Below are 9,057 nucleotides of genomic sequence, written 5' to 3'. Positions count from 1 at the left end.
GGCAAACAAAGAATAGCCCAGCGCGGAGAGTAGAGGTACTGATATTTCCAGGGGATTTCAAAGATGACCTTTTAAAGAGGTAGTATTTGAGCTATCTTCTGAATGGTAAGTAGGGGTTTACCTAGTGGAGACATGAGTAATGACGTTCTGGGCAAAGGGCATATTCAATAGCTCATAGGTATAAAAAGAGCATGCATGGAATATTTAGCCAAGTGGTCCCATTTGGCAGAAGTACGCAATACTTGTGGAGAAATGGGCCTGAAAAGAAAATCCAGGACCAGACTAGAAAAGTTCTTAATTCTGTGTTAAGATGATTCGACTCATTCCTATAGTCAAGGAGAATCCACTGAACACTTTCAAAGAGAGTGTCATGAACATATTTAAGTTAGAAAAAGATAACTTTAGGGGCTCCTGGGTGGCGCAGTCGGTTAAGCGTCCGACTTCAGCCAGGTCACGATCTCGCGGTCCGTGAGTTCGAGCCCCGCGTCGGGCTCTGGGCTGATGGCTCAGAGCCTGGAGCCTGTTTCCGATTCTGTGTCTCCCTCTCTCTCTGCCCCTTGCCTGTTCATGCTCTGTCTCTCTCTGTCCCAAAAATAAATAAACGTTGAAAAAAAAAATTAAAAAAAAAAAAAAAGAAAAAGATAACTTTAATGGCAGTAGAGAGGATAGACTAGAGTATGGAGAGACCAGAAGCAGAAAGATCCTTTGGTCGTCTTTCTAACAGTCCAGGCAAGATAAAGGTGAGTGGCTCTAAAGCAGTGGCACTGATGATGAAGTGAAAATTCTAGACCTATTCTGAAGATAAAATGAACAGAACTTGACGACCTAAGAACTATGATGGGTGCCAGCAAAGACAGGCTCTAGATTTTTTTAAATGTTTATTTTATTTTTGAGAGAGAAAGAGAGAGAGAGAGAGAGACAGAGAGCATAAGCAGGGAAGGGGCAGAGAGAGAGAGAGGGAGACAGAATCTGAAGCGGGATCCAGGCTCCCAGATGTCTGCACAGAGTCCATCGTGGGGCTTGAACTCATGAACTGTGAGGTCATCACCTGAGCCTAAGTTAGGCGCTTAACTGACTGAGCCACCCAGCCACCCCAGGCTCTAGATTTCTAGTTTGAAAAACCAGGTAGATGGTGGTACTACTAAGTATGAGAGAGAATTCAAGAAAACTGGACAACATAGAGTTCAGCTTTATATATACTGAGTCCACAGTGCCTGTAGAGCACTAATGGGGAAATGTCTGGTTGGCAAAGGATAATAGATGGCCAGGACTCTGGAGAGAGACTAGAAGCCAGAGATACACTTTGAGGAACAATTTTATATTTTGTAGCCTATGTCAGATATACCCACCAGATTTTGTTCAACCTCTGTAACTAACAAAGGAAAAAATGTGACTCATTGTATAATGAAATAAACCACAATGAGAGTCAAATAATCCATTGCTGATGCTCCTTGCCATGAGGAGGGTTTTTCATTTGTTCATTAGTAAAAGAAACTTGTAACTCAGAACTGCATGGTCGTTTAGGAGTGTTCTTAAATTTTTTTTTAAGTTTATTTATTTTTGACAGACAGAGTGAGCATGAGCTAGGGAGGGGTAGAGAGAGAGGGAGACACAGAATCCGAAGCAGGCTCCAGGCTCTCAGCCGTCAGCACAGAGCCTGACGCAGGGCTCGAACTCAGGAGCCATGAGATCATGACCTGGGCCGAAGTCAGATGCTTAACCGACTGACCCACCCAGATGCCCCAGGAGTGTTCTTTAAAAACAAACAACCAAGCACCCTAAGTTTTGAAAAAACTGAGTGCTACTTGCTCCTTAAATTGAAGCTCATTTATTTTGTAAATAAACTCCAAGTTTCCCGTAGCAGCTTCATTTTATTATTTAAACTCATATCTCAGTGACATGCGAATATTCTTCAACTGAGGTATTTGGTAATACCCTGTCCAAAAAAGTGCTATCCCTGGTAGTAGGTACATAATAAATATTTACTGGATGAATGGATGGTAGACAGATGGATAAATGAAAACAACAGATTAAAGTAGTGGTGATTTTGTTAGGAGTTTGATATACATATGTAAGTATATAAAAAATATGATCAAGGGAGAATTAGAAACTGCCTGGTTTTGCTGCATCAGTGGAAGAAAGCCAGAATTAGACAACTTCCAGTTTCTTCCTTATGCCCAGTTGCCTCAAATATCTTAAGAACCGAAATACTTTTCTTCCATTTTTTTTTTTTTGGCTATGTTAAATGATCATAAATACAGGATCTCACAGCTTTACTTCTTTTGTATCGTTCTCAGCATAATTACTTACAAATATTAGACACAGTTCTAATTATCTGAAATCAATGGAAGTCTGCCATTAATAGCACAAAAAGTCAATTGATTTAGACTGCACATTTATACAGGATCAGTAGGTGTCTTACTACACCTATTGAAAATTGTAAAACTCTTGACTTTATTTTGTTAAAACGCTCTTTTTCAAAATTTTATTCAAAATAGTTTTAGAAAAAAACATTCTGCTTTGGTGGTTGACCTTCTTGTGAAATGTGAAATGAGTCATTAATATACTGGGTAACCATGTCCCCTTTCTACCTCTATCTTAAAGTAGTTTCTTTGTCTTCAGTGGGTACCTTTTATCACTCTTCCTCCCATCCCATGTAACAAGGAGAAAGATTTCTTTCCAACTGCTGCTCCTCTAAAGAATGAAGTGCAGATACATGCAATCTAAAGAAGACTGGACCTCAAGTTCAGTCATGATACAGCCCAGGCTCCCAGAGATCATGTGATCTCTCGGTAAACAGAGCCTACCTCCAGATGAGTGAGTTAAAGGTAACAGGAAAATTCTGAAATACTGCAGATGCTTGACAAACTTAACCTTTCACTGTCTTAAAAATACATGTATTTTATTTATGTCTCTCTCCTAAAGGGTACAGTCCATGTCCTTGTCATCGATGTATTTTTCTCAGCACATAACACAGTTATCAGTTGCCAGTAGAGTGAATTAAGAAATTGTCCCATCTATAATTTCTCCTTCTTTCTAATTTTTTGTATTATCCAAGTTTCCTTTAATGAATAAAAATTGTGTACATAGGGGCACGCTCAGTCAGTTGAGCGTCTGACTTCGGCTCAGGTCATGATCTCATGGCTCGTGAGTTCAAGCCCAGTGTCGGGCTATGTTCTGAGAGCTTGGAGCCTGGAGCCTCCTTTGGATTCTGTGTCTCCCTCTCTCTCTGCGCCTCCCCCACTCACACTCTGTCTCTCTCTCTCTCTCAAAAATAAATGAACATTTTAAAAAATCTTAAAAAATTGTGTATATAATAAAAATAAAGTCCAGGGGTGCCAGGCTGGCTCAGTTGGCTGGGCATCCAACTCTTGATTTCGGCTCAGGTCGTGTTCTCACAGTTCACAGGATCAAGTCCAACATTGAGCTCCCTGCTGACAGCCTGCTTGGATTCTCTCTCTGCTCCTAAGAAAATAGACAAATAAATAAATAAATAGGACTCATGGGAACAATATACCAAGTTCTTACTTGTTAAAAAAATTTAAAGTCCAATATTTTGTTTGTTTTTAATGTGAATATTTTTATATAGATCTTGATATTGTACATATATGTATATACATAGTCATGACTGAAAGAAAGCAAGAAAATAGCTTCAAGTCTGTTTGAATCAGTACATAATACAATTTCAACATCTTATATTAATTTGTTAATTACAATACAGAAAATTTAAATACTGAATGTGTGTGTTATTCTAAAAGATGGTTAGCAAAAACTGAGATGACTGTTTTGGCTGTTTTCTTATGACACAACTGGGTGAAAAGCAGAACTATGCAGAAGTTTCATAATAAAACTCCAAACCACATTAGACTTGTCTACTGTCAGGTTTTGTTACGTTCTCCCTAACTCAACCTAGACTCCCTGAGGTTGGCAAACAGGGCAAAGTTTGAGTCAAAATCATACCCTTTCTTTGAGCTTTAGGGATGCACTTAGAATTCTGTGAAAAACCAAAAGAAACAGCAGCTTCCTCCAGATGTGACAAGTCTGTCACTTTCAGTGTTTATTCAAATTTGAAACCCAGCCCAACAAATAAAGACAGTTGCCTGGGAGGGAAAGGAGGAGAAGGGCAAAAGAGTCCAAAAGTCCTATTCCATTCAGAAAGAGGCGTTGATGTGGTAAGATTCCCTAGGAGGGGGCACAAGTTAGTAAGAAGAAGGGGCAACAAGGCAGGGAGGAAGGGCAGGGAGGGAGAGAAGAGGGTGGGAGGAAGGAAAGGGAAGGAGGGAGAGAGGGAAGAACCAATGAGGAGAGTGTATCATAACCAAAGATTAGTATTAATCCAATTCTATGGTCTTGAGATCCAAGGAAAAGAAATTCACCACTGACCTCATCATGTTTGTTTGTCTGGAGGCTGTTTCCATGTCTGAAGTAGGTTGTATTCATAGACGATCATTAAAAGGACACTTCCAAATATAGACTTTTACCCTTAAAAAAAATCTGAGAAAAAAAAATCCAACATTATAGAATTTGCTTGATTGCCCTACTCCTGTAAATAACAAACTGGAAATAATTTTCATCTTAGTTTTTCAACTCCTTTTCTATTTATAATAGCCAACATTTGAGTACTAATCTCTTTTCAGTCACTGTGCTAAGTATTTCACATAACTTTATGGGGAAACACTTACACCCCACTCCTGATATTTCCTTCCATACAGACTACATTTCTTTCCATGAGCGTATGGTAGTCCCCGCGATCTGCAGAGGATATGTTCCAAGACCCCCAGCAGATACCTGAAACCGTGGAAAGTACTGAGCCTTATATGTAACTGTGTTTTTTCCTGTACATACACATCCATGAAAAAGTTTAACTTATTAATTAGGCACAGTGAACTAGAACAATTATAGCAATATACTGTAATAAAAGTTATATGAATGTGTTCTCTCTCTCAAAATCTCTTATTCTCCTGTATTCCCCCTTCTTCTTGTGGTAATGTCTGATGCTAAAATGCCTCCGTGATAAGATGAACTGAGGTGAATGACATAAGTGCAATGACCACTGACCTTCTGACAAGACGTCAGAAGGAGGGTCATCTGCTTCCAGATTGCAGTTGGTCTCAGGTAACTGAAACCACAGACAGCAAAACCATGGATGAGGAAGAACTACTGTAATCTTCCTGGTCTATGCACTTACTACTTCCCAGGAGAGGAGAAGAAACTTTGATGAGTTTGGGATGAGGGCACATGACAAAGATCAAATATAACCAGTGTTCACTTCCCTTTCACCATTCTCTTTCAGATAGTTCAGCCTGCAAAAAGCACGTGTTCTTGTCTGCTCTGGAAAGAGCCAGGAGCAGAGTGGTAAAGGTCCTTCCTCTGCATGGCTGAGAAAAGACCATGGTAAGTCAAGTCCAGGCCTGGATTGGATATTGACTTATTAAAAGACTATCTCCTGGGCATAGTATGCAGCTTGGAAAAGAGAATTTCTTTGCCTTTGGGAAATACAAAATGTATAGATTTCATATATCTCTCTATGAAAGACCCCAAAAAAGGGGCGCCTGGGTGACTCAGTCAGTTAAGCATCCAACTTCGGCCTAGGTCGTGATCTCATGGTTCGTGAGTTCGAGCCCTGCGTCCAGCTCTTTGCTGACAGCTTGGAGCCTGGAGCCTGCTTCGGATTCTGTGTCTCCCTCTCTCTCTCTGCCCCTCCCCCACTCATGCTCAGTGTCTCTCCCTCTCTCTCTCAAAAATAAATAGCCATTTAAAAAAATTTAAAAAGAAGAAGAAGAAGAAGAAGAAGAAGAAGAAGAAGAAGAAAGACCCCACAAAGCAAAAACCTAGGGGTATGTGTAAGAAAAATGCATGTCTGGGCCAGGAAACAAAATGAGAGACAAAAAAAAATGTTTGTGTAACAAAGCAAAAGAAGGAAGACTGTTCAAATCTAGCAAATGGTACTAGCTTTCCTATAAGTAGAAAAAGAAGGGGATCAAGCTAAAAAAACAAGTTGAAATGTTATAAACTCAGATGACTCTTGCTGAAAAATAGCAGTGGAACAGGGCAAGGAAATATAACACCAGAGGCCTAATCTCTTGCTGTAGAAAAAGATGTAGCTGAAAGAAATGCTACTCAAAGCTTGTGACGTTCAAAGTGAAAGACAAGGTCTTAAGTAGTATGTAGCACATGGAATAGAACCTCACCAGGCCCACAGGGGCACACATTTCAAAAGCAGCATTAATTCAGGTCTCTACTGAAAGGGATTATCCTGTTGAGATAACTTTGGGTGGCAGAGGGGAGTCATCCACAGGAGGTAGGTGTCTTAGCTGTGGCAAGAAGTAAAAGCAGTAATCCCTGTGGCTCAGGATTCAAATGCTGTTCATCAGACTTCATGGAGGCCATGTAAGTAGACAAAGTCCCACTCTTCAGCATGGCATGTTGGAAACATGAGACTCAGTGGGAAAAGTGAAATGAAGAGATTTTATGTGCATTAGGAAGGGAAGGACCAGCACATTAAGTAAAACCCACACTACTCAGATCCCCTGCTGCAGGAGCATAATGGCTTTTGATCCATCATCATGTTCATACGAAGGCCTGTCTGCTCACTGGTCCTAGCCAATGACTGAGGATGGCTGGGGTAACAAAGCAGGCCCATTTCAGTGAGGCGTAGCCATTTCAGTGAGGTAGAACGCCCCCAACAAGAAACTTTGGCTCAAGGATTCCCCATAAACCAGGTTTAACTTTTCTAGGAACTACACTATAGTCTACGAGTCTTCCTATCCAGGTGTAGGAAAAAATCCTTTCCTTCTCTTCTTGCACAGGGGTCAGACCAGCACTGTGGTTTGAGAGCTTTTCTCACCTTCTACCCCCTCTCCCAGTAAATCTCTTACATGTTTGGTCCTTTCTTGGACTCTGCTTCTTAGTGGACCAATGTAATCCAATGTGTGCAGTTGACCCTTGAACAACACAGGTTTGAACTGTGAGCGTCCACTTAAAGTCATATTTTTTTTGATAAATACAGAACAGTGCTGTGAATGTATTTTCTTTTCCTTATGATTTTCCTAATCTTTTCTTTTCTCTACCTTACTTTATTGTAAGAATACAGTAAGTAGGGGTGCCTGGGTGGCGCAGTCGGTTAAGCGTCCGACTTCAGCCAGGTCACGATCTCGCGGTCCGTGAGTTTGAGCCCCGCGTCGGGCTCTGGGCTGATGGCTCGGAGCCTGGAGCCTGTTTCAGATTCTGTGTCTCCCTCTCTCTCTACCCCTCCCCCGTTCATGCTCTGTCTCTCTCTGTCCCAAAAATAAATAAAAAACGTTGAAAAAAAATTTAAAAAAAAAAGAATACAGTAAGTAATACAGATAATATACAAACCTGTTAACCGACTGTTTATGTTATCTGCAAGGTCAACAGTAGCCTATTAGTAGCTGGGTTTCTCAAGAGTCGAAAGTTATACATGGATTTTTGATTGTGTGTTGGAGGGGGTCAGCATCCTGAACCTCTGCATTGTTCAAGGGTCAACCGTAATTGGACAACTTGGCTGGACATAACTTAGGCTGGGAAATAAAATAGGAAATTTATTTTCAGCCTTGGGCACAATGTTGCCTCTGAGTTAATTTAGTTAGTGTACTCATCTGGCCTATTTCAGAGCATTCTGAACGCAGAAGCAACATTATTCACCTGCACTATATCAGGAGCATGATTAGTGTTGGAGGAACAGCCTTATGAAAGTGAGAACAGGACGATCCTGATAGTCTGCTGATCTCTTCCCCATGAGGAGATAGACACAGCCTGGTTGAATACAGGCTAACTGGTCTAGCCCTATGGATTAAGAGAACAAAAGTCTAGGAAATTTTCCCCCATGCCAATGTTTATAGAAGGAGCTTCACTAATGTAATACTCCTGTCAACTCTCTGACAACCCCTCTCAATACTCCCACAGGGAAAGAGGAGTGACTTCTCATCTTAATGAGTTAGAAAAAAGAATTTTAACGGGTGCCTGGGTGGCTTGGTCGGTTAAGCATCCGACTTTGGCTCAGGTCATGATCTCACGGTTCATGGGTTCGAGCCCCATGTTGGGCTCTGTGCTGACAGCTCAGAGCCTGGAGCCTGGTTTGGATTCTGTGTCTCCCTTTCTCTCTGGTCCTCCCCCACTCATGCTCTTTCTCTCAAAAATAAATAAATATTTTTTAAAAATTTACAAAGAAGCATTTTAAAATGCTTATCTCAGCTCATCTTATCTTATCTTATCTTACCTCATTTTAACCCAGGATCCACAAAGAGCATTCATTCTATCCTGCTTCTCCACTCCGTACATTTTACAGAGGCAGGCTCTTGCCTGGAGAGATGAGCAGTTTTAGTGCTACTCAGTGTATGACCGTGTTTCTACATCAGGATGCCTATTGGTACCATACATCTAGGCCACATCTTCAATTTGAATCTTTATCAGTTGAGCAGGTGATACTTTGATCACCATCTATTTTCTCCTTTTCTGTCTCACAATTAGTCCTAAACTCTCATGGGGGGAAAAGTTCTATTATTCTCTTTTTACCTAAGAAGAAACTGAAATATGGTAAGCCAAGCAACTCTCCCAAGATCATACAGTTAACAAGTGGTGGAATTAATTTTTTTTTCTTTTTAATGTTTTTATTTATTTTTGAGACAGAGCATGAACAGGGGAGGGGCAGAGAGAGAGGGAGACACAGAATCTGAAGCAGGCTCCAGGCTCTGAGCTGTCAGCACAGAGCCTGACACAGGGCTTGAACTCACCGACTGTGAGATCATGACCTGAGCTGAAGTCGGATGCCCAACGGACTGAGCCACCCGGGTGTCCCAACAAGTGGTGGAATTAGAATTCAAGAAGAAACTGAGTGCTTCCATGCTTTTTATATAGTCATTTCTTATTATAATTCTATTTTCATAAGGAAAGCTTTTGACACACACAAATTAGAAACATCCAGCTGGTGAATACGTTAGTAGTGTTCATAAAGTTTGGTTCTGTAGTCTTGCATTTATTTATCTTGGATTTCTTTTAAACTTTTAAATGGTCACATTTGAAATCTGTCACCAAATG

At 40.8% G+C, this 9,057-nt stretch overlaps 1 long non-coding RNA gene across 6 annotated transcripts in view; it reads right to left on the bottom strand.

Moving 5' to 3' along the window:
- Nucleotides 1-3,291: 3,291 nt before the first annotated feature.
- The window catches only part of LOC125176658 (uncharacterized), a 43,514-nt gene continuing 37,748 nt past the window's right edge, over nucleotides 3,292-9,057 (bottom strand). For 5 of the 6 annotated variants that reach the window (XR_007156349.1, XR_007156353.1, XR_007156350.1 and 2 more), the window contains 2 exons: nucleotides 4,384-4,494; nucleotides 3,292-3,465 (listed from right to left, as the gene is read on the bottom strand). This is a non-coding gene — a long non-coding RNA (uncharacterized LOC125176658). Of the gene's footprint in view, nucleotides 3,466-4,383; nucleotides 4,495-7,359; nucleotides 7,542-9,057 lie in introns of all 6 variants that reach the window. The other variant, XR_007156352.1, reaches the window with a different exon arrangement.

The sequence above is a fragment of the Prionailurus viverrinus genome, chromosome D1, assembly GCF_022837055.1.
Source record: "Prionailurus viverrinus isolate Anna chromosome D1, UM_Priviv_1.0, whole genome shotgun sequence".
Lineage (NCBI taxonomy): Eukaryota > Metazoa > Chordata > Mammalia > Carnivora > Felidae > Prionailurus > Prionailurus viverrinus.
The sequence above is the reverse complement of the archived record's forward strand: the minus strand, read 5'-3'. Positions and strand labels throughout refer to the sequence as shown.